The 25137-nt window shown below is 47.0% G+C and overlaps 1 protein-coding gene and 2 long non-coding RNA genes across 5 annotated transcripts in view; 1 reads left to right on the forward strand and 2 right to left on the reverse strand.

The window, feature by feature from the left end:
- Nucleotides 1-25137, forward strand: part of LOC142260444 (uncharacterized) — a 76810-nt gene that overhangs the window by 42690 nt on the left and 8983 nt on the right. Inside the window, exon 3 of one of the 2 annotated variants that reach the window (XM_075331920.1) lies at nt 22925-22983. The gene's annotated coding sequence lies outside the window, so the exon portion shown is untranslated. Of the gene's footprint in view, nt 1-22920; nt 22984-25137 lie in introns of both variants that reach the window. The other variant, XM_075331921.1, reaches the window with a different exon arrangement.
- On the reverse strand, nt 6887-8715 carry LOC142260450 (uncharacterized). The gene is made up of 3 exons (XR_012728653.1): nt 8674-8715; nt 8400-8539; nt 6887-8291 (listed from the first exon to the last, which is right to left on the reverse strand). It is a non-coding gene; the product is annotated as an uncharacterized LOC142260450 (long non-coding RNA).
- Nucleotides 9103-11534, reverse strand: LOC142260451 (uncharacterized). 2 transcript variants are annotated; one of them, XR_012728655.1, is made up of 5 exons: nt 11496-11534; nt 10063-10193; nt 9799-9917; nt 9424-9703; nt 9103-9153 (listed from the first exon to the last, which is right to left on the reverse strand). It is a non-coding gene; the product is annotated as an uncharacterized LOC142260451 (long non-coding RNA). The 2 variants fall into 2 exon arrangements; XR_012728654.1 differs by having other exon boundaries at nt 11472-11534.

The following is a 25137-nucleotide window of genomic DNA, read 5'->3' on the forward strand; positions in this document are numbered from 1 at the left end:
CCTTGAGGCTTCTTAATACGAACTAGGACTAGCTGTCCTACTTCTAAGGGTTCTTCCTGTACGGGGAGCGGGTCAGCATGTCTCTGGCCCCGGATTTGTTGGCCTACCAGTAGGTATACAGTTTCCATCTTCTGACGATGAGTGTGTAGCCAGGATGGATAGGTACCGCCGGTATCTTTTCCAGGACTGGTCAGGTTTAGGTCATGGACCCCTTTTCCTGGGCGGCCAAAGAGAAGGGTGTGTGGGGTAAAGCCCGTCACGGAGTGGACTTGATTGTTGTAGGCCCACACTAGATCTGGGAGGAATTGGGGCCATTGGTCTTTCTTGTCATCGGCTAAGGTGCGGATCAACTGGAGTAGAGTCCGTTTAAAGCGCTCTCACGCACCATTCCCCTGTGGGTGGTTCTGGACTTCTGGATCCCATACATCCGATGCAGCTCCTCGATAATTTGACCTTCAAAACAAGCCCCCTGATCAGAGTGCAACCTCTCCGGACACCCATAGACCTGGATGAACTGTCGACAGATGGCCCACGCAGCTGACTCTGCAGTCTGATCTTTGGTAGCAACAGCAACTGCGAATTTTGTGAAATTGTCTACCATAACCAGACAGTATTGGTAGCCACCACTCGCCGTCCCAATCGACAGGTAGTCCACCATCAACAGCTCAAGGGACCGGGATGTCTCAACTGTTTGGACAGGTGCACGCTGCTCAGCAGACTTGTAAAGCTCACAGGTGCAACAGGCTTGGCAGACATCTTCAACCAGCTTGCGGAGTCCCGGACAGTAGATGGACTGTTGGATCCACCGGAAGGTCTTGTCTATTCCAAAGTGGCCGTTCCTCTTGTGTGCTTCTCCCACCATCTCACGGGCCATTTGGGCCGGCACTACAACCTGTAGGCACTCCTCCAGCATGTGGGATAGGAAGATCCTCCGGTATAGCATTCCTTCTCTCAGAATCAGATGATCCCATTGGCTGAGCAGGGTCAGGGTACTGGTGGACAGTCGTGACCGCGTGTCAGAGGACGGCTTCTGCTGCTGCTTCACCCATTGTTTGAGTAGGGCACATTCAGCATTCCGGTCCTGGATTCTGCACCATTCCTGTGGGGACAGTGGGGACCCTACTGGAGTGCCAGCCTCATCCACCGCATACTGGCGGCAATCCATCATCTGCTGGGCTAGTCTTGCGAAGTCAGGCATCTTGTCTCCTTCCAGCTCTTCGTCCCGGTCCTTAGTGGGCTAGGGGGATGTCCTTCTGGACAGGCTGTCCGCATTCTGATTTTCAGCCCCAGCTCTATATTTAATCTTGTAGTTAAACTTGGAGAGCCGAGCCATCCATCGCTGCTCCATAGCCCCAAGTTTCGCATTTTCTAAGTGGGTCAAAGGGTTGTTGTCCGTCAGGACTAGTACTTCTGTCCCCGTCAGATATCCGGCAAATGTCTGTCATTGCCCACATCAAGGCTAACAGCTCCAGGCGGAATGCACTGTAATTGGTGGGATTCTTTTCACCTTCATCTAGGGACCTACTGGCATAGGCTACAACACGTTCCTTGCCTTCTTGTACCTGTGAGAGTACTGCACCCAGACCCTGTAGGCTGGCGTCAGTATGTAATTGAAAGGGCAGGGTGTAATCTGCATATGCCAGGATGGGGGACGACGTCAAGGCACCCTTTAGAGCTTGGAAGGACTCTTCTTGGGTAGGCCCCCAATTGTTGATGCGGTGTCCTCTGGGACTGTTGGTGGTCCCTCGAAGCAGGTCGTGCAGTGGTGCTGCAAGCCGGGCGAAGTTCTTGACGAACCGACGGTAGTAGCCTGCCAGTCCCAGGAAAGCCCTGTCCTCCTTGACAGTTGTGGGCTGGGGCCAGTCCTGTACGGCGGCTATTTTCTCCGGTGATGGTTGTACACCTTCGGCCGAGATCCTGTGGCCCAGGTAATCGATCTCCTGCTGTAGAAGACGGCACTTGCTGGGTTTCAACTTCAAGCCATGTTCCCTTAACCTCTGGAACACGCGGCCCAGCTTCTGTAGATGTTCTTCGAACGTGGCTGAATAGACCACAATGTCATCAAGGTAGATGAGGGTGAAGTCGAAATTGAAGTCTCCCAAGCAGCGCTCCATCAGCCTCTGGAAAGTTCCCGGCGCGTTGTTCAGGCCGAAAGGCATCCTGTCAAACTCGTACAGGCCATGGGTAGGATGAAAGCGGTCTTTTCTCTGTCCTTTTCGCTCATGGGTACCTGCCAATAGCCGCTGGCCAGATCCAGGGAGGAAAAGTACTTGGCTTTCTTCAGAGCCGTCAGGGATTCTTCGATCTTCGGCAAAGGGTATGAGTCCCGGATGGTGCAAGCATTCAGGCGGCGGTAGTCCACACAGAACCTCAGGGATCCGTCTTTCTTTTTAACTATTACCACCGGTGCAGCCCAGGGGCTCTGGCTATCTTGTACCACTCCGGCATGGAGCATGGAATTCAGGAGGCTTTTCACTTCTTGGTATTGCTGGGGTGGTATCTGCCGGTATCTCTCACGGATAGGAGAAGCGCTACCCGTAGGGATCTCGTGTTAGATACTGGTGGTGCATCCAAAGTCGGTGTCATGCCGGGCAAAGGACTCCCTGGTGTTCCTGTAGTAGTTGTTCCACCTGTGACACTTCCTGTTTAGAGTATTGGGATGTATCCAGCTGACAATTCTCTAGCAGCTCCTTTCCAGCTTCAGTGTCATCTGTGGCGATGGGGCAAACTGGAGGGGGCCCCTGGGATTCACCTCTGTAGGTAGGGCGTAGACTCTGGCGAGCTATGTCCTTGCTTCTAGGTCGACGCCTACACTAGCCGTATTGCTCAGACGGACAGGGATTCTTCCCCTCCTCACGACAGCCAGAGTGCGAGCGACTAATGGGTTCAGTTTTCCCTCCCTCGGGGTTCGTGGCTCAATCAGTACCTCCACGCCTTCAAGCGATAATTGTCTCCTTTTCAGCCGGTAAGGTGATCCTAGTGTGGCGAGGCACGGTGATAGTGGCTATGGGCCGTTGCTCCTCTGCCATTTGCTGTAGGCTGCAGGCCCGAACCACTCTTCGGAATGCTTGGCGGGTGGCCCCGTGTGTGGTAACTTCCTGCCAGTACTTGGGTCCCCGCTTGGTAAACCATACCAGGTCCAGGTCTTCCAGGATGTTCATCCCAATAATCATGGGCGTTTCCGAACCAAAGCCTTCTTTGACCACGATTATCCCCCTCTTTCCAAGGTCCTGTCCACACATTTCGGTGTTCATCCAAGTTACTCCCGTTACTGGAATGGGTAGATTATTGGCCGTTTGGATCTTGATGACGGTATTCGGGTCATAGGTAGCCCGTGGTTGTAGATATTTCTCGTAAAACTGCTCTGAGATGGTGGACACCTGGGATCCAGTATCTATTAGTCCTTGCACGGCAACTCCCTCTAGCATTACTTTCAGTGTAGGGCTGTTTGATGCAAGCTTGCTCCTTTTGTTGGCTCCTTTTCTCTTTGGCCTTCCCGGTCGAGTGAGCCTCCTCAGCCGGGGTGTGTAGTTTAAAGGTGGCCGCTGTTGAGAGGCATGGCTTGGCGGTTCTAGTGAATAGGCCTGGGGTTCCACCCGCTGTTTCGAGTGACATTCCGCTTGCTGGGGTGTTTGAGAGTCTATTCGATGGAACGGCTGCGGGTCGGGTTGGAAGGAGTTCTGGGGGCAACGGTTTGCTCTGTGACGGGGATCACCACGTCCAGCACTTTCCCACAGGCCGGCTAGATTGCCGTCTCACTTGCCTATCTGCCTGTCGGTCTAGTGTGAGATGCATCACCTGCTTCTGTAAATCCACCACCATCTGCTTCAGTTCCTCCGTGTCGCTGTTCGGAGTATTTGTACTGTACATGGATCTGCAAGTAGCGCTATAAGTCTCTGTTCCCGTAACAGGTCCCCTAGTACGTTCTATGGCTTCTTGTTTAACCTCAGCAAACGTAAGGGCTGGATTTATCCGGAGTAAGTCCTGCAATGAGCGGTTGAGATACGGAACTCTCAGTCCTATTACAAATTGGTCCCTCAGCACCAGGTCGCGGGAGAATGTACCAGCTAGATTTTCTCTATTTTTGCAGGCTTGTTCCAGCAGTACTTGGAGGGCGTTCGCATATTGGGGAATGTCCTCCCACTCGAGCTGTGTACGCTGGAAGAACATGTAGCGCAGTGTTCCCAGGTATCTGGTTCGGCCCATAGGTGTTCTCTAGCACCCGTATCAAGTCATCTAAGGTAAGCTGGCCCCTAACCGTCTCCAGTCTGACTGTCGTCCATGCCTCCCCCTCTAACGTCAGCATAGCCATTTCCGCTAAGGTCTTAGGGTCAGCATTATACATTGCCCCCACTATCCTAAGTTGTTCCGCCCATTCACGTACAGGGTAATTCCGTCCATTAAACTTTCTCACTTGATTTACAATAGACGCCGGAGGAGCTGTCTGACTATAAGCTACCACCGGGAGGGGATTTTGCTGGTCACAGATCCTGCCGTCTACGCCAGATGAAGTGACCGCAGGTCTGACGGCGGCTGAGTTCCCATAATCTGCGCCAACAAAATCCCCACGCTCAGATTTTATGCAAGGGTATATTTCTTTACTGGTAAACATCTCAATGACACACGCAGCTGACTTAGCAGCACACATAACCAGAGTTTGCTATCCGGGTCTTTAACTTCAGACACACGGCGCAGAACACAAAAAAACCAGCAATGATAAACAAGGATTCTGTCCCTGACTTGCCCTATGGGTTATATTACCAGTCCAAAACACAAGGAGAGAGGGCTCCCACAAAGCAGGCCTGGACTCCGGGTAAACGACGGCGACTCCAAGGAGGAGAGATGGGGAGATCTTCAGCCCTCTCACCAGAGGACTAGCTTACGGTCTCTTGGTATGGAGGAAGGAGACGGTCCGGAGGTCCCTTTAGTCCAGTATCACATCTGCAGCAGTTCTGGCAATCCCTCACACTTCAGCGATGAGGGCAGTCCGAGGCAGGTCTGCTCAGGTCCAGCTCCAGCTCCAGTAGCTCAGTGTCCTCTTTCCCGCACTTTTTCTTCCTGTACAACAAGTGCCTATGGAAAGGGATCAGATTTGACAGCGTCCACCTCTCGAGCAATTTCAGCACTCGTCCACAAGGTGGCAGCACCATCCTGTGTAATGTCAGTCTCCATGTCCTTTTCAGTCACAAAACAGTCAGAGCTGCTCGCCTCGTTACAGAGGTACGACTGCTGCTGCTGAACCAAACTTTCACAGGTTCGCTCATCTCTACTCAACACCCCAAACTGGGAGAAAAGAAAGTGAATAAGATCAAAAAGGTTTTATAGCCATAAAAAAATGTATGATACAAAAAATCCACCAAAGAAAACATAAAAAAAAAATACACTTGAAACAACTTTTTGATGTTTTAGCAGCCACCCAGTGTGGTGTAAAATAAAAAAATAAAGCGGAGATCCAGGTGGGGGGGTGGCGGGTGGCGTGATGCCAGTACTGGCACCATTCGTTCCCCTGCTCAACATTGCAGATGTCGCCACAGTTGAAAGCAATGATGAAAGATGGAACTCTCTGCTTCCTCCTCCATCATTATCCTTCTGTGTCTGAGATCTGGCGTCTCAGCACAGGGGGGCGCGACAAAGTCACTACTGTGTGCCCCCTGTGCCGAGATGTGCAGAGCTGCAGAACATGCACCAATGTACACTGGTGGCCAATGGCCATAATACTATGTGAAGGACTATATGGGGGTGCATTATAATATATGGAGGACTGTGGGGTGTGCACTATGCTATATGGAGGACTATGGGGGTTGCATTACACGATATGGAGGACTATGGGGGCTGCATTATATGGAGGACTATAGGGATGCATTATATTATATGGAGGCCTATTATGCATTATACTATATGGAGGATTATGGCAGGTGCATTACACAATATGGATGACTACGGGGTTTGCATTATATTGTATGGAGGACTATAGGGATGAATTAAAATTTATGGAAAGTGCATTGTAATATATGGAGGACTATGAGGGCTGAAGTATACTATATTGAGGACTATGGGGTGTATTACAATATATGAAGGAATATGGGTATGTATTATAATATATGGAGGACTTTGGGGTGCACTATATTATATAGTAATATATGGAAGGCAATGTGAAGCCTATTATACTAACTGGAGAGCTATGGGGGGTGCATTATATATAAAGGAATATGGGGGTTGCATTCATGGCCGGCTTTAGCTTTGTGCGACTGGTACAGTCGAAGTGGGTGCCAGCTGGCAGGCAGCACAGGGGGCACCTAAGGGAGCAGTAATTCACTTTCATTTGCTGCTCCTGCGGTGCACAGGCTCCAGCAGAGGGCGCCCTCCCCTCCTGTGTGCTCTGCGTCCTGTCTTCTCCCGTCTGCACCAGAGAGAGGGGGTAGAGCCGTCTGCACTGCTGCAGCTGGAGAAGGTGCTTCTAAAGACCCTCTGAACTCCAGGAGGCCAGGAAGGAGGCGAGTATAATGTGAATCATGTATTATGTGCTGTCTGTGTGTGTCATGTATAAGATATGTTTGTCCTGTATATTGCTATTTGTAGCTGTAGCCCTGAATCTTCTGCGACCACCGCATTGAATTGTTTCGACGTCACATTGCCCCCGGTTACAGTTCAATCCTGTAACAGGAACACAACACATGGGAAAGAGTGAGCACAACTACACCAAACATGTACTGGAAAATCCAGGATAATGGAATCAAGCAAGAGGAGTCCCTTGTTGCATGCAAAAAGTGTGAAAAAGTTTATTAATAACACAGAGAAATATTGTTAAGACCATTTAAAAATGGGAAAGATCAACAGAATGATCTACCCATGAGCAAATTGGCACATCACCAACCAAAACCTCATGAATTAATATAAAGCATACAAGCTCACAATAGCAGTACCAAAGGACAGTATACAGCAGTACATAGTCACCAATTGTAGGATTCACATAAATATGGTACAGATCAAAGAGAGCTAATACAATACCAGGTAAGTAAATAGTGAGGGAGGTGGTGTGGGTGCGCCTGCCCCACGCGTTACGCCACCATATGTGGCTTCATCAGGGGTAAGTTGAGGAGTGACCAGAGCCTAAATATATATATACAAAAGGACCATTAATAATTACTAACCGGTGGGTTGAATAAACCACTCACCAAGCAGGTGAGGAGGGCAGAATCCTCTGTAATCTCCCTGTAAACAGGAACCAGGCTGTCGGCGTGCGTTCCACAGTGGAATGCAGCACCATGTGATCCGGTCATGTGACCGGAGTGACGTCAAGCCCCGCCCCTCAACTCCTATGGAGTACAGAGGCAGTTATCAGCGTCATTCAGAGTCTGGTATCACTAAGGATACCACAGATAAGACCCTGAACAGCAGATGTGCACATCTATTGGTTCCATAGTAATGTAATCCTTTTAGTGTAAAACAGGAAACTGGTCACCCCAGTGTGTGCTGAAACAAAAGAACGACTTAATATTTTCTCTGCAAGGACAATACACATTTAGATACAATATAATGCACAGGTGCAAAGCAACAGGAATAAGCAAACAAACAGGTATACAAATGGAGCAGAGAATGGGTTAATTGCAGACACAGTAAAGCATCCTAGAGAAAGTTTATATGGAATTCTCATGTTTATAGTGGAACAAAGAGGAGAAGGTAAGGGGAGCCCAATCAAAATGCAGGATAAAAGTGTCTATTTTTTATAGTACCCAGTAAATAAAAGATTCTCATTAATGCCATTGGGCATAACTGTATCAAGCTGGAAAATCCACCAGGATTCAGTTCTCAGGAGTGCCGGAGTGGGATTACCACCTCGTATATTGCTCAAAACTTTATCCAAGCCAACCACGGTTGTATTTCCAATTCTGCTCCCATGGTGTCTAAGATAGTGCTGTGCCACTGTAGAGATCGTTCGTCCCTGTTTAAGATGTTTAGAAGCCAACGCAATGTCCGAGAAGTGTTTTTGAATACGATGTCGCAGCTCCTGCGAAGTCTGTCCGACGTAAATGAGTTGGCAAGGGCAGGTGAGAGCGTAAACAACGTTCTGGGACCTACAGTTCACATAATGTCGTAATAGGTACGACCTCTGGGTGCGATGGTTACTAAAATTGGATACAGGAGACATGAATTGGCAAATAGAGCACTGTCCACATGGGAAAGATCCCTTCAAAATGGTTCCTCTCCCAATACGGGTGGTAGGTCGTGTGAAGTGGCTCCTACAAAGGTGGTCCCTCAGATTTGCTGATCTCCTTGCTGTAAGGAGTGGTCTGGAAGAGATAAACTTTTTTAGGTTGGAATCAGACAACAAGATGTTCCAATTTTTATTCAGGGTCTGATATATATCTGACCACTGACAATTAAAAGTGGTTACCAACCGTGGAGAGTCATTTTTGGGCTTATGGTCCTTAGGTTTCAGCAAAGTATGGCGGTCCGTGTTGATGGCTTTCTGGTATGCTCGATGAATGATCTTCCGTGGATAACCTCTCGTTCTGAATCGTTTGGACAGATCCTGTGCCTGTACAAGAAAATCAGATTGTGCACTGCAATTTCTTCTTAAACGAAAAAATTGGCCCACCGGTATACCAACTTTAAGATGTTTAGGATGTGAGCTCTTATAATGCAAAAGACTATTAGTGGATGTGCACTTACGGTAAAGATTAGTTTCAATCTTTTTCCCTTTTATTGCCAATATCAGGTCCAAAAAATCCATGTTGTCCGATGTAATTTTCGAAGTGAGCTTGATGTTCAGTTGATTACTATTCAAATTCGAGATGAATTCCAGGCAAAGGTCTCTAGGTCCTGTCCACAAAAACAAAATGTCATCGATATATCGAAACCACCCACAGACATAGTCACGACACCACGACGAGGGATACACGCACGTCTCCTCCCACCAACCCAAAAACAGGTTAGCGAAAGAAGGCGCACAGCGCGCCCCCATCGCGGTCCCAGACGTCTGCCTGTAGGTGGTCCGGTCGAAGACAAAGTAATTGTGTCGGAGGATAAAGGCCAGTAAATCCAAAACAAACGTACCGTGAGCTGAGATATTATCCTGGTCATCCTTGAGAAAGGTGGACACGGCATGTAACCCTTCTTTATGTCCTATGCTCGTGTAGAGGGCCTCGACGTCTAGGGAAACAAGTAAGGTCTGTGGAGGTAATTCAAGACTATCCAAAATTTCCAGCAAGTGCATAGTATCCCGTACATAGGACTTTAAATTGGCCACAAGAGGTTGTAAGTAGAAGTCTATGTAGACACAGGCATGTTCACTTAGACCACCGATCCCTGCCACAATTGGCCTTCCGGGTGGATTTTGAATACATTTGTGCACCTTCGGAAGTAGATAAAACGTTGGCGTTACAGGATGAGTATTATATACAAAGTCTCGCTCCCTCTTACCTATAACATTCCGCGACAATGCGTCAGCAAGCAAGGCATCCAATTTCTTCTGGAACACCGAGGTGGGGTCGGAGGGTAATACCGTGTAAAGAGATGTGTTAAGAAGCTGTCTTTTGGCTTCCTCCACGTAAAGATCCGTAGGCCAAAGGACTATGTTGCCGCCTTTGTCAGCTTCTTTGATGACAAAAGCTGTGTTGTTCTTAAGTGTGACAATAGCATCTCTCTCATCCTGGGTAAGGTTATCATGGGCAGCACCCCTGATCTTAAGTGTAAGTATATCCTGTACCATGGTGTTAAAAAAGACGTTAATAGTTGGGCAAGTCCCAAAAGCCGGTGTTTTTTGAGATGGTCTGTATATGGTGAACGGCTTCCTACCTGAGGGATCCTCAATCTCCTGTAACAGATCAATCAGGTCCTCAAAAGCTCTTTGTTCCATTTCAGGTAAAGATTGTAAGGACGAAGGGTAGAGGTGGTAGTATTTGAACATGAGGCTTCTGCAGAAAAGATAAATATCCTTAATCAGGGTAAATTTATCTAATTTCTGTATTGGTGAGAAGGACAAACCACGTTTCAGGACAGTCTCCTCTGCAGGGGATAAAACATGATCAGACAGGTTGATTATTTGGAGTGTATTCTCACCAACTATCTCCGATTCTTGTTCCTGTAGCGAGTCTGCATGTATACATTCGGTGTCCGATTCCGTGGTATTCTTTTGTTGTTGGTTCCTCTTCCGGCCACCTCTTCTCCCCCTCCTTCTGCTTCGCTTGTGTCTGTAGATAAAAAATCAGTAGACGAGCCTTCGCCCGGATTAATTGAGTGGCTCTGTTTAGACACAGCGAACCGAGATCTTCTATTTCCTTGATGGCTCCACCTATAGGCATGGTTATCCTCAAAGTCTTTCTTGTCGCGAGCAAATTTTCTCTTTTTGCCGGCAATAATGTCCTTTTCATACTTATCAATGTTTTCCTTCAATTTGACTAAAAATGGTTGTACCAATGTATTATTGTCAAAGATATTAATTTTAAGCTCAGTTGCCTTAATACTTTCTTTGATCTGTACCAGCAAATTACGATCATGTCCTATCAACAGTTCAAGCAATATGCCAGAGCACTGAATGAGACCCCCTTCCCAAAGACCTCTGAAGTGTTCATCCACCTCCCAGGAGGGAAATATCTGAACCCTCAGTCCACGGGGAATAATCTTCAATTTTAGATACTGTTCCAGGCTCTTGATGTTCCACCATACACGGATATATCTTTTATGTAAATTCAAAAGTTCATCACATATAGCCTTAAAATCACCGTCTGCTGTGTCAGGAACCTGACAATCAAACACCGCTGCCACCTGATTGTTCCAAAACACCTCTCTTGCTTCCAAGTCATAAGCCATAGTAGGGCTCATGTAATCCAAATCAGACAGTTAAATCAAACTATGATAGTGTGCACAAGTCCCTGATGGTGAAAAACCATAGAACAAGGATCATAGAACAAAATAGGGACGGCACCACCATTAAATATATATAGGTAATGGAAGTGTGCTTCAACCCATAAATAGAATCTGGAACACAACACATGGGAAAGAGTGAGCACAACTACACCAAACATGTACTGGAAAATCCAGGATAATGGAATCAAGCAAGAGGAGTCCCTTGTTGCATGCAAAAAGTGTGAAAAAGTTTATTAATAACACAGAGAAATATTGTTAAGACCATTTAAAAATGGGAAAGATCAACAGAATGATCTACCCATGAGCAAATTGGCACATCACCAACCAAAACCTCATGAATTAATATAAAGCATACAAGCTCACAATAGCAGTACCAAAGGACAGTATACAGCAGTACATAGTCACCAATTGTAGGATTCACATAAATATGGTACAGATCAAAGAGAGCTAATACAATACCAGGTAAGTAAATAGTGAGGGAGGTGGTGTGGGTGCGCCTGCCCCACGCGTTACGCCACCATATGTGGCTTCATCAGGGGTAAGTTGAGGAGTGACCAGAGCCTAAATATATATATACAAAAGGACCATTAATAATTACTAACCGGTGGGTTGAATAAACCACTCACCAAGCAGGTGAGGAGGGCAGAATCCTCTGTAATCTCCCTATAAACAGGAACCAAAGTTTTGAGCAATATACGAGGTGGTAATCCCACTCCGGCACTCCTGAGAACTGAATCCTGGTGGATTTTCCAGCTTGATACAGTTATGCCCAATGGCATTAATGAGAATCTTTTATTTACTGGGTACTATAAAAAATAGACACTTTGATCTGTACCATATTTATGTGAATCCTACAATTGGTGACTATGTACTGCTGTATACTGTCCTTTGGTACTGCTATTGTGAGCTTGTATGCTTTATATTAATTCATGAGGTTTTGGTTGGTGATGTGCCAATTTGCTCATGGGTAGATCATTCTGTTGATCTTTCCCATTTTTAAATGGTCTTAACAATATTTCTCTGTGTTATTAATAAACTTTTTCACACTTTTTGCATGCAACAAGGGACTCCTCTTGCTTGATTCCATTATCCTGGATTTTCCAGTACATGTTTGGTGTAGTTGTGCTCACTCTTTCCCATGTGTTGTGTTCCAGATTCTATTTATGGGTTGAAGCACACTTCCATTACCTATATATATTTAATGGTGGTGCCGTCCTTATTTTGTTCTACAATCCTGTAACAGAGCAAAAGTTCCATGCTCTATTATTGCCCGTCTCCTAAGCTGCAGACCGCTAGGTCTATGGCTTAGGAGATGTCATCGTGCCACTAGGGCAGCGCAGTGAAGTTATCGCAAAGCACTGCCTCTGCAGGCCGCCATAGAAGAGGAGATGAAGTCTTCGGGATTAGGTGAATGAATTTTTTTTTTGTATTTCTTTTTTTTGTAATTTAAATGTTTTTATTAAAGTTTTACAAGTTACAACCAAATAAACGTTGGAGGCTACCCGGCCTCTACCCCCCTCCCAACCCTCCCTCCCCAACAAACATTAAACAGTCTTGTAGAAAGGAGAGAGAATGTCAAATCTGCAGCTCCACACATTCCTAGACAAAAGTTCTTAAGTACCATTATTACATTTATCAATTAATCCAATTAGGGGTACTTTGCACGCTGCAACATCTCAAGCCAATGCTGCGATGCCGAGCGCGATAGTCCCCGCCCCGTCGCAGCTGCGATATCCTTGTGATAGCTGCCGTAGTGAACATTATTGTTACGGCAGCTTCACATGGACTCGCCTGTCCTGGGACGTCGCTCTGGCCAGCGACCCGCCTCCTTATTAAGGGGGCGAGTCGTGCGGCGTCACAGCGACGTCACACGACAGACGGCCAATAGGAGCGGAGGGGCGGATATGAGCGGGATGTAAACATCCCGCCCACCTCCTTCCTTCCGCATATCCTACGGAAGCCGCGGTGACGCCGGTAGGAGATGTTCCTCGCTCCTGCGACTTCACACACAGCGATGTGTGCTGCCGCAGTAGCGAGGAACAACATCGGACCGTCGCGTCAGCGTAATTATGGATTACGCCGACGCTGCACCGATGATACGATTACGACGCTTTTGCGCTCGTTAATCGTATCATCGAACCTTTACACACTACGATGTCGCATGCGATGCCGGAAGTACGTCATTTTCAATTTGACCCCACTGTCATCGCACCTGCGATGTCGTAGTGTGCAAAGCCCGCCTTAGACTTTTGTTTTTCTTTGAGTTTTTGCTTTGTTTGGCATTGTACACTGTTAAATGTCATTTTTGATGAAGAATCTAACCTGTTCCTATGCTACTCTCTTCTCCCCAAACCTCCGTCATCATAAGGCTAGGTTCACACACTGCGTTTTTTTGACGCTGCGTTTTTGTGCGTTTTTTAGCGCTAAAAACGCACAGGAACGCAGCGTCTTTAAAAAGGCATTAAAAAACTGCATGCGTTTTTACCGCGTTTTTGGCTGTGTTTTGCTGCGTTTTTTCTCACTGCATTTTTTTATCAGTGAACATTGCCATTAAAGATTGTTGAAAGAAAAAAAAAAGGTCTGATGTCATTTCCTTCTTCCATCTGTTCTTCATTCTCCACTAGTGTATGCAGGAGAGCAGACAGCTGCAGAACTACAAGGCTCAGCATGCTCCATCCAGGACTGTATGCTGGAGGGAGAGCCAGGGGGAGAAGACCTACAAGGCTCAGCATACTCCATCCACTAGTGGATGCAGGAGAGCAGACATCAGCTGCAGAACTACAAGGCTCAGCAAGCTGCATCCAATAGTGTATGCAGGAGAGCAGACAGCAGCTGCAGAACTACAAGGCTCAGCATCCTCCATCCAATAGTGTATGCCGCAGAGCAGACAGCAGCTGTCGAACTACAAGGCTCAGCATCCTCCTTCCAGGACTGTATGCAGGATTTTTTTGCCCCCCCAAACAAAAAAAATGACGTGGGCTTCGCCATATTTTTGTATGCTAGCCGGGTACAGCAGGCAGGTACGGGCTGCCCCCAACCCCCAGCTGCCTATTTGTACCCGGCTGGGAACTAAAAATATAGGGAATCCCTTTTTTTTTAATTATTTCATGAATTTCATGAAATAATTAAAAAAAAAAAATGACGTGAGCTTCGCCTAATTTTTGTGTCCAGCCAGGTACAACTAGGCAGCTGGGGATTGGAATCCACAGTGCAGGGTGCCCAAGCTTTCTAGGCACCCCCACTGCGAATTGCAGTCCGCAGCTACCCCAGAAAATGGCACTTTCATAGAAGCGCCATCTTCTGGCGCTGTATCCAACTCTTCCAGCTGCCCTGATGCCGGGTGGCTCGCTGGGTAATAATGGGGTTAGGGCTAGCTTTATATTATCAGCTGGCCCTAAGCCCGAAATTCATGGTGTCACGCCAATATTAGACATGGCCACCATGAATTTCTAGTGAAGATAAAAAAAAAAACACAACACACAGAAAAATATTTTTATTAGAAATAAAACACAACACAATTAGTGACTCCATCTTTATTGAAATAAAGAACCCCCCTCCACAGTAATCCTGGGTCAAGGGTCCCGCGCCGTCCAATCCGGATCCAATATCATCTGATCGGTTTGCTGCTGGAAGGCATACTGATCAGATGATGTGCAAGCTTCAAGTGCCTGAATCACATCACACATCAGCTGATAGTATAACAGCAGTTTATACAATCAGATGATGCATCGGTGCAAAAAAAGAAAAAAGAATACTCACTTATGTGCTTATTACCGGCAGCTCCTAGAGCGGAGTCTGATCCCGTCCGATCGCTGCAGGAGCTGCCGGTAATCAACTGATGAAGTCTCCTAACGGCATCAGCTGACAGGTTAAGCCGGGCGCTGGCGTCACCCCGAGACTTACGATCAGCTGATGCGTCAGGTGACTCACTGCATCAGGTGATCCATCGCCAGGTCCTGCAACTTTCGGAGGTTTCCCGGCCGTCTGCACACAACCGGAGCGGCGATACCGTGAGAGGAGCTGGGAGCGGACATGGCACCGGGAGTCTGCAGACAGGTGAGTATGACTTTTTTTTTCTACTATTCACTTTTGTTTTCGCAGCTGCCTCCACCTCCCGCCCAGACATGGCGCTGCACGGCAGCATACATGCACAGGACTGGAGGTGGAAGCGGCGGTGACGGTACCGGGAGGATTCACGCTTCTGTATTTACTGACAGAAGGAATCCTCTTCCTGTACATGTCACTTTACTACCCACCTCTTGCGTTTATAGCTGCGTTTTTGGTCTTAGAAACGCACCAAAACGCAGCTATAATAACAATTTGCGTTTCTCATTGCGTCTTTCAACATCCCATTGCACTCAATGGATGAAAAACGCGGTGAAAAACGCTGGAATAATTGACATGCTGCGTTTTTGTGGTCACCACAAAAACGCAGCTGAAAAAAAACGCTGTGTGCAGACAGCAAAAATGAAAACTCATAGACTTTGCTGGGTGAAGCAAAGTCATGCAGTTTTCTGGGCAAAAACGCCGCGAAAAACGCACTGTGTGAACTTACCCTTATAGATAAGTTCTGCAGAAAGTTCTCGACCTTTTCCCCTTATCAATTTAGAGTAAGCCCAATCTAAACCTAATCAGTTCCCTAGAAGCCAACCCTGACCCGTCTATCCATCGTGCCCATATTTTTTCAAATTTGATTACGCCATTTCTTTTCCGATATATACTTTTCTCCACATTTATCACCCAATTAACTTTTTTGACATATTCAGATATTGAAGAACTGTGGTCCGAGATCCAGTGTTGAGCGATTAGTTTCCTGGCAATATATAATAGTCTAGATACGGCCACTTTGCCCTCCTCTAAAGGTAAATCCTCCACGTATACCAGAATACATACAAAGGGAGTTAAGCTCGTCTCTATCGTATATACTCTATCGATTATTTCTGTCACCTCTCTCTAGTAATGTTCAATATCAGGACACGACCACATCATATGTAATAGATCTGCGTAACATATTTTGCATCGCGGGCAGAAGGGGTCAGTTCTAAATCCAATATCAAACAGGAATCTAGGAGTGAGATATACTTGATGAATAACGTACAGGTGTGACAGTCTGTATGCCTCCCCCAATGATAGACTAGGAATTCTTTCTAAAATTTCTACCCATTGGTTGTCCTCAATAGGTCATATAGCTCGTTCCCATTTTTCTTTTGCGTTTACTGGAAAATTCCGGTACACAAGATATAATAGATCCCAATATAAACGAGAGATCACTCCCGCTGAGCCACTAGAGGTTGCTATGCGTTGCATGACTTTGTTCTGCTCCAATGCTCTACCCGTAATAGAGATTTCTGCCTGATAGGCATGTCTCAGTTGCAAGTACTAAAGTACTATAAAACTTCGAATTCTGGATCCCAAACTCCGCTTGCAACTGAAGGAAGCCTCTGAGTTGGCCCCCCTCGACAATATGTGTGAATCTATTTATCCCTCTAAAAACCCAGCTCCCAAACCCCTCTAAATGATGCAAGTTAGGTAACCATGGAGTTCTCCATATAGAGGTATATTGCGAGATTCCCTGAATGTCTTGTAGTTTTTTAGTTTTATCTCAAAGGTTTTGGATTAGTAGTAGGGTTGGGCAACTATTAGCAGCAGCTCCGAAGCCTCCTGCGTCTAGAACCTCGTATAGACTAGTGGAGTGAAAATATTGTTGTAGAATCATATACTGTGCCCCCCCCCCTCCAGGGTCCTCCCATCCCCGAATGTGCTGAAGCTGTGCCGCCAAATAGTAAACCCATGGATTGGGTACCGCCACTTCTCCTTTATTTCTGTCCCTCTGCAGGGTCTCGAGCCAAATGCGCGGCATCTGTCCGCCCCAGATCATTTCCCGGAATAATGCGTTTACCTTATGGAAAAATCTTTGTGGGATCCATTGTGGAGAGTTGTGTAGCTTTTATAGTAGTTGGGGCATCCAGATCATTTTGATCAGGTTAGTGCGGCCAACTGCTGAGAAGGGCAGGCGAGACCAGACTTCCTTCTTATCCTTAAATTTCAACAGAATAGGGGTTAGGTTGAGACTCTCACATAATCCTCAACGCGAGTGGTGACCATTATCCCCAAATATTTAAACTGGGCAACAACCTGTAGACCCGAGTCTACGTAATTAGGTGAGTTTGTGGTTCCATCCACCGGAAGTAATACAGACTTTTCCCAGTTGATTAATATACCTGAGTACTTCCAAAATTCTTGTATAACCCCCATTGCCCTTGGCAGTGATGATGTTGCATTGGCCAGAAAAAGGAGGGTCATCTGCGTACAACGCTATTTTTTCCTCCTGAACCCTGTTATGTCTGGATTGGATCTAACCATTGCCGCCATAGGCTCAACGGCCAAAGCATATAGTAAGGGGGATAGCGGGCATCCCTGGCGGGTGCCCCTACCTAGGTGGAAAGGAGAAGTAAGGCATCCATTAACTTTGATCCTAGCAGTAGGGTTATTATATAGAAGTCTTACCCAAGAAATGAAATCCCTCCCCAGTCCAAATCTGTCAAGTACTGCCCAGAGAAACTCCCACTCAATAGAGTCGAAAGCCTTAGCGGCGTCTAGGGAGCAAATTACTCTATCCCCTGAGTTATCAACTGGCAATTGTAGGTTGAGGTGTAACCGTCGTATATTCACTGCCGTTGATCTGGAAGGCATGAACCCCGACTGGTCCGAATGGATTAGTGAAAGTATAACCTTATTAAGTCTGGAAGCTAGTACTTTAGCTATTATTTTGATATCTGTAGGTAACAGAGAGATAGGTCTATAAGAGTCAGGGATGAGGGGGTCCTTTCCAGGTTTAGGTATGACAACTATCACTGCTTCTCGCATCGATTGGGGCAAGGAGCCATTTTTGGCTGCTTGCTGGAAGGTCGACAGCAGCTGGTGGAGCAGGATGTCTCCAAACTTTTTGTAAATCTCTGTGGGGATCCCATCTGAACCCGGTGACTTATTATTGGGCATGGAGGACACTGCTAAATGCAACTCTTCCAGTGTGAGTGGACTGTTTAGGTATACCCTGTTCTCATCTGATCTGAAAGTGAGGGCAAGGGGATGTCTTTCAGGTAAGAAGCTATCTGTTCCCTATCATATTGCAGTTTAGTACTGTAAAGTTGTTCGTAGAATTCAGAGAAGGTAGCCAAAATTTGGTCAGGTTGATTGACTATGGTTCCGGTTTTGTCCCTTTAGCGCCCCCACAAATGTGTTCCCCCTTTGTGCTTTAGCAATCACCGCTAATAAATGACCCGCTTTTTCGCCCTCTTCAAAGAATCTCTGTTGTGAAAAAAGTCTTTTGTTAGTGGCCCGTTCTTTAATGTGAGTGTCTATGCTTCTTGTGCCTCCCTCCATTCCAGTAAGTCCCGTGTATCCCCTGACAGAATGTACGTCTGTTCTGTCGTTTGTACCCGTTCTTTGAGAAAAATTTCAAATTGTGCCGACTTAATTTTAGATCTACTGACCCCCTGTATCAGTGACCCCCTCAGACAGGCCTTCATGGCATCCCAAACAGTGTTAAGCAACATCTCCCCAGTATAATTGTCCTGAAAATAGTATTCAAGGGCTAGTTCAACCGGGCCCACATCTATAATCTGTAGCCAAAAAGGATGAAAGGACCACAAGCTACGGGTACGATCAAGCCCGGGTAAAATATTAAGTCGTGTCAACAGTGGGGAATGGTCTGATAAACCTCTAGGAAGGTATTCTGTGCTTTCCACCATTGGTAGTATACCCTCCGAGCCCAAGATCAGGTCTATTCTGGACAGAGTGTTGTGTGTTTGGAATAGCATGAGAATCGCTTGATTCCAGGGTTTCTGATTCGCCACAGATCTGAAAGTGCCAGTTCAGCCACCGTGTCCCCAAATTTGGAGTTAGGATGGTGTTCTAAGTGAGTACCCGCATTGTGTTTGTCCCAATATGGGTGAATGATGTTGTTGAAATCCCCCGTGCACACCACCTGTACATTGGGGGTCTTGCTAATAATTTCCGCAATTTTGTTCATAACAGTATTATTATATGGAGGCGGTATATAAACTGTTATCAGAAGGAGCTCCTTGTTAAATATTTTACAGTGCACGCAAATGAATCTACCTTCCTTATCTACTGTGGATGAAATGATCTCAAATGGGATTGCTCTGTGGACTAAGATACTGACACCTCTGGAATGAGCTGTGTAGGTTGAGTGGAAACAATGACCCACCCATGAACGATTCATGTATGCTATTTTGTCGCCCTTCAAATGTGTCTCCTGTAGGCAGATGATTGCAGGCAAGTGGGATTTGACCTGTTCTATTACTGCTACCCTTTTTGTGGGGTCCCCCAAGCCACGGACATTCCAAGAATGAATGTTAATCCTACCCGCCATCCTGGTGGTATGCGTATGTAGTGCAAGCAGTCACACCCGGCAAAGAGTTCCACCCCTCCTCCATCTTCCTGAACCACATGATAACCATTAGCAGACATAAATATAAAAGTATCATTAAAGCTGCAGAGACATTTCCCCCCCCTCCATCCTCCCCCCCCTCCCCCCGTATCTAACAGTTGTCCCACAACATAAACGTTGAAACTGAGGGCACCAGTCCATCCTGAAGCCGAAACAAGAGAGACAATAAAATTCCCACTTCCCAAAATGGTTTAAAGCAAGGAAAAAAAAAGCCTGAGAACAATGAAAAATGCAGGGAAGTGAGAAAAACAAAAACCGCCTCTGGAAGTGAAAAAGGGAAAGAAAGGAAACCCAAACTCCTCTTCCAGGGAGTTCTGCTGGAACCAATCAATGGGTATCATAATAATTTTATCCACTGGGCCAATCCTATGTAATCGCAGCAGAAAGTCGAGTATTCATCACCCCTAAAGTCCTTAAAGGGTTACATATCAATGTTGTGGACTTTGCTGAGCCGTTGCTCATTCATATCGAGCCATCTGAGAGCATCTTTAGGATTTTCAAAAAAGAATGTCTCTTGCAGTGCAGCCACCCTGAGCTTCGCTGGGTACAGCATGGAGTACGAGACTTGCATTTCTCAGGCATCGTTTGACATCTGAGAATTGAGCTCTTCTTTTTGAAATTTCAACTGAATAATCAGGAAAGAAGGATATTTTGTGGCCGTCCACCGTTATGGACCCTTTGTTTCTAGCCGCTCTTAGGATCGCATCCCGGTCTCTATAATGTAGTAGTTTCACCAGGACAGGTCTTGGAGGAGCTCCCGGAGGCAGGGGTCTGGTGGGCACTCTGTGGGCTCTCTCTACAGCATACAGGGGGGATAGGACCTCTGCGCCAAATACTTTTTGCAGCCATCCGTCAAAGAATTCTGACGGATTTGTGCCCTCCGTTTTTTCTGGAAAACCTATCAGCCGCACATTGTTTTTCCTCAATCTATTTTCTAAATCATCTGTCTTGTTAAGTAGAAATGCCATTTGCTGATCATGCCTGTGGGAGTCACGGGTAACCTGGGGCATTTTGTCCTCTAAGTCACTGATTCTCCCCTCTGACGCCATCATGCGGTCATTCACTTTTTGGAGGCTCTGTCTCACACCTGATAACTCCTCCATGATTTGGCCCATCTGGGAGCTGAAGGATGTCATCATGGAGCCATTTTGAGCTATAGCTGCAAGCATGTCTCTCAGAGTGGGCTCAGCACCATGCAGAGTTGTGGCAGGCTCAGTGGGACATTTTTTTATGCATGGATACAAGGGGCTCCAGCTTGTTATGCAAGCCTTGCTGTAATAATAATGAGTCTGCACTATTTCCTCCTTCCTCCTCCACTGCATTGTGAGGGCTGTGCTGCCTGGAGCTCCACAGTTTAACTCCTTCATCCCTGTGCACCGTGGGAGCCCTGCATTCTGTGCCCCTGGCAGACAGTTTTTCAGCTGCATGTGTGGCTGCAGCTCTAGCTACTTTGGAGGTTGGTGTCTGTGTCCCACCACCACTTTGTGCAGTACCTTCCATTCCTGCCGCCACCTCCTTCTGCCTCCTGCTCGTCCCCCCAGCCATGTAACCTCCGTCCAAGCTGTGCAGTAAGTGCAGGGTGGTCTCTGGTTGCTGAACGGATGATTTTTGTCCTCTCCACGGCCCAGTGGAAGTCAGGATAATCAGCAGTTCCAGGAGCTCTCCTCTTAGCTTCTTCTCACATCTCTGGCCAGGCCACCCCCCCCGATATTTACCTCGGTTACCAGCGCACACGCTTAGCGCTGGCTCCCTGCTCTCCTAGCCAGGGTACACATTGGGTTAATTACCCGATGTGTACTCCGGCTCCGTGTGCAGGGAGCCAGCGCTAAGTGGTGTGCTCTCACGCTGCCAGTGCCGGCTCCCTGCTCACGTAGCTGGAGTACACATCGGGTAATTAATCCGATGTGTACTCTGGCTGTGTGCAGGGAGCTGGCACTGGCAGCGTGAGAGCGGCAGTGCTAGTAACTAATGTAAATATCGGGTAACCAAGGAAAGGGCTTCTTGGTTACCCGATGTTTACCTTCGTTACAGCTTACCGCAGGCTGCCAGACGCCGGCTCCTGCTCGCTTCAGTTCGTCGTTCTCTCGCTGTCACACACAGCGATGTGTGCTTCACAGCGGGAGAACGACAAGCAAAAAATGAAGCAGGACATTCCGCAACGAGCGGCGACCTCACAGCAGTGGCCAGCTCGTTGCTGGATGTCACACACAGCGACAGCAACGGGACGTCGCTCCTACGTCACAGAAAATGGTGACGTAGCAGCGACATCGCTGTGTGTGACACCACCTTAAGTGGCAGCTCTGGGCTGCCATTAACGCCTGATTACCTTGATTGTCACCACATCAGGGCAATCGGGATGAGATGGGTAAAGTACCAGGACTGGCGCATCTAATGGATCCAGCAATTCCAGGCGGCTACAGGCTATATTTAGGCCGAGGGGGCCCAATAAACATGAGTCTCCCCAGCCTGAAAATACCAGCTTTCCAGCTACGAGCTTTATCATGGCCAGGTATCAAAAATTGGGGGGGTGCAAGCAGATTTTTTTAAAATTATATAATTGTAAAAAAGCTACATGCGGTTCTTTTTTTTTTTTTTTTTTTTTAATTCACAGCCAATGTAAGGGTACGGCTGGGGGCTGCAGCCCGTAGCTGTATGCTTTATCTGTACTAGGTTTCATAATACAGGTTGATGCTACACCAATTTTTTTTATTTATTTTTATATTTTGCAGTCAGACACACTGTTACACAGGCTGGGGGCGTGTCTGACACAGGCTGGGGGCGCGTCTTACTGCAACCAATCAGAAACGTGGGGATTGGCAGTGGGCGGAGAAGCAGTGAATGTGTATGAGGTTAATGAGGTTATTGCCGAGCGGAAACTCACAGTATAATGTGTCTACTCCAATCCCACTAGCCCTTCTACCACCGTTTTAAAGCACAGGACTCTGGTCCCCATAGACTTATATGGGGACCGCCATCCGGCCAGATATCCGGGATCAATTCTGGGCCCGAATCAGGTTTTTTATGTTAAACACATATGGACCTGCCTCCCGGGTATCTGAGAGATCGCTCATCACTATCTATCTATCTATCTATCTATCTATCTATCTATCTATCTATCTATCTCTATTCTCTGTCTATCTATATCTAAGGGGCGGCATGGTGGCTCAGTGGTTAACACTACAGTCTTGCAGCGCTGGGGTCCTGGGTTCAGATAACACCAAGGAAAACATCTGCAAGGAGTTTGTATGTTCTCCCCATGATTGTGTGGGTTTTCTCCGGGTTCTCTGGTTTCGTCCCACACTCCAAAGACATACAGATAGGGAATTTAGATTGTGAGCCCCAATGGGGACAGTGTTGCCAATGTATTTAAAGCGCTATGGAATTAATAGTGCCATATCAATGAATAAATATATATTATATTATCTTTTATATATCTATCTATCATATATTTATCTGTATTATCTATCACATATCCATCTATTATCTATCGATCTGTCTATCTCTATTAACTATTATCTAATTATCTGTCTATTTTCTATCCAAATCTATCACTATTAACTCTCCATCTAATTTATCAGACAGCTGGTATAAATCCGTGAGGAGGACGAGGCCGAAGATCAGCGCAGAACACAGGAGAAAGGGTCACTGCAGTGATCTATCTATTATCTGTCTGTATTATCTACCACATATCTATCTATTATCTATTTATCACTATTATCTGTCTGTCTATCTATATATCTATCTATTATATATTTGTCTATCTCTGTTAACTATGAAAAATGCTTGCGTTCCCCATTGACTTCCACTATACTCAGTAAACAAGTCGATCCCGTCCGAGCATCAAAATGCTTGTACCGAGTACCGGAGCATGGTCGTGCTCGCACTACCCGGAGTGGGCAGGTACAGTGCGTGGAGTCCCCGCCCCCCCTTCCCCCGCACCCTCCCCACACTCCGTACTCTCCCCTTTGTCTGCTGTGGGGCCGTGAGCTGGGGGGAGGGGCCTGGCGGTGGCTACCGTGCGGTCACCTCCAGCATCGGGCTCCCTGCTCAGGATTGCACGTTCAAATGTATCAGCATCACAGATGTTAATACATTTGAAAGCACAGATGACAGGCAGCACCTCGCTGCTTCTCATCACTGTCCCGCTGTCTGCTCTGACAGTTCAGGACAGCGGTGATGTCACTACTGTGCTGATATGTCCAGAGCACAGACAGTGGGCGAACGAGGAGCAGCGGCGGGAACCGAGGGGAGGTAAGTGTGTATTCCCTACACGGTGGGTGTGGGGGTGCAGAGCACCATGTGGGGGGCGGCAGAGCACCATGTGGGAGGGGTTCAGAGCCCGATGTGTAGGGGGGGGCAGAGCCCCGTGTGTGGTGGGGGGTGTGCAGAGCCCCGTGTGTGGTGGGGGGGTGCGCAGAGCCCCGTGTGTGGTGGGGGGGTGCGCAGAGCCCCGTGTGTGGTGGGGGGTGTGCAGAGCCCGATGTGTGTGTGTGTGTGTGTGTGTGTGGTGGGGGGGTGCGCAGAGCCCAATATGGGGCTGTAATTTCCAATGCTAGAGTGATAACAGGTCAGTGCTGGGCCAAATACTGACAGCTAAGCCTATGTTCACACTTCCGTTGTCTTGCATCCGTCACAATCAGTTGTGTAACTAATGCAACGGATGCATTGCAGATAGTGGCACAACTGATGTGATTGATTCTGCAAAACAACGATTCGTTTTTTTGTTTTTTTTTTTATTGTCACTGTTTAACTAGCGGCTGGCTATTATAAATGATCAGCTGATCGCTCACAATAGTCGGTTGCTGGGTGATCAGCTGATCGTTCGGCCGTCGAGAGAGAGAGACATTGATTTGAATAATTAAACACAAGATTTGACCATGCGCAGTGAAATTAAAAGGATTCCTCTGCTCAAAAAACGTTACATGCTGCGTTCCTGCCGCCCGACGGTCAGTCGTTCCACTACTAATCAGTCGCACGGCGGATGCAACGCAATGGCATCACTCACAATCTACCGCTCATACAAGTCTATGGGAAACAACGGAATCCGCTAAACGGATTGCGTTTATCAGAGCGGCGGATTGTGACGGATACTAAATAGCGGAAATGTGAACATAGCCTAATGAGTGTGCAGAGGGTGGGAAGAGGGCGGGGCTGGACAGTGAGGCCGGGTGGGGCCAGCTCTGACTGTGAGGTTCGGCATAGGAAGTTTTCATGTTTGGTTGAGCTGAAGGTAAATAAACTGTCTGCAGAGAATGAAGGGATAATTCAAGAGGAACAAAAGTTAGAAAAAAAAAAAGTGTGGGTGATTTAGGCTACATGCGCACGCTGCGTTTTGTCGCGTTTTTTGGTGCAGTTTTGTTGTCAGAACTTTCTGACATCTGACTTCCCAGCAAAGTCTATGAGAAGTCAGATTTGTAATGTGCACCTTGCAGTTTATTTGTCAGCGTTTTTTTTGTCAAAAGTTTGTGACTAAAAAGATGCCGCATGTTCATTCTTTCTTGCGTTTGTTTTTGTCAACATTTGTCACCCGTTGAAATCAATGAGGGCATCAAAAAGGCAAGGAAAAATGTATGCTATCAAATTGGTGCATTTTGTATGCGTTTTACCTGCGGTTTTGTCAACAGAAACGCAGCTCACCAACTTAGTTCCAGAATGACAAAATCAATGCTGGAGTGAATTTGACATGTCGGTGCCTGTGTTGGTTTCTCTGTCTCTCTTGCTCTCTCTCTCTCTCTCCCCAAGCAGTACATACTCACCGATCACGTCTGTCACACTGCTCCCCCGCCTCTCATCTT

Source organism: Anomaloglossus baeobatrachus, unplaced genomic scaffold, assembly GCF_048569485.1.
Source record: "Anomaloglossus baeobatrachus isolate aAnoBae1 unplaced genomic scaffold, aAnoBae1.hap1 Scaffold_106, whole genome shotgun sequence".
Lineage (NCBI taxonomy): Eukaryota > Metazoa > Chordata > Amphibia > Anura > Aromobatidae > Anomaloglossus > Anomaloglossus baeobatrachus.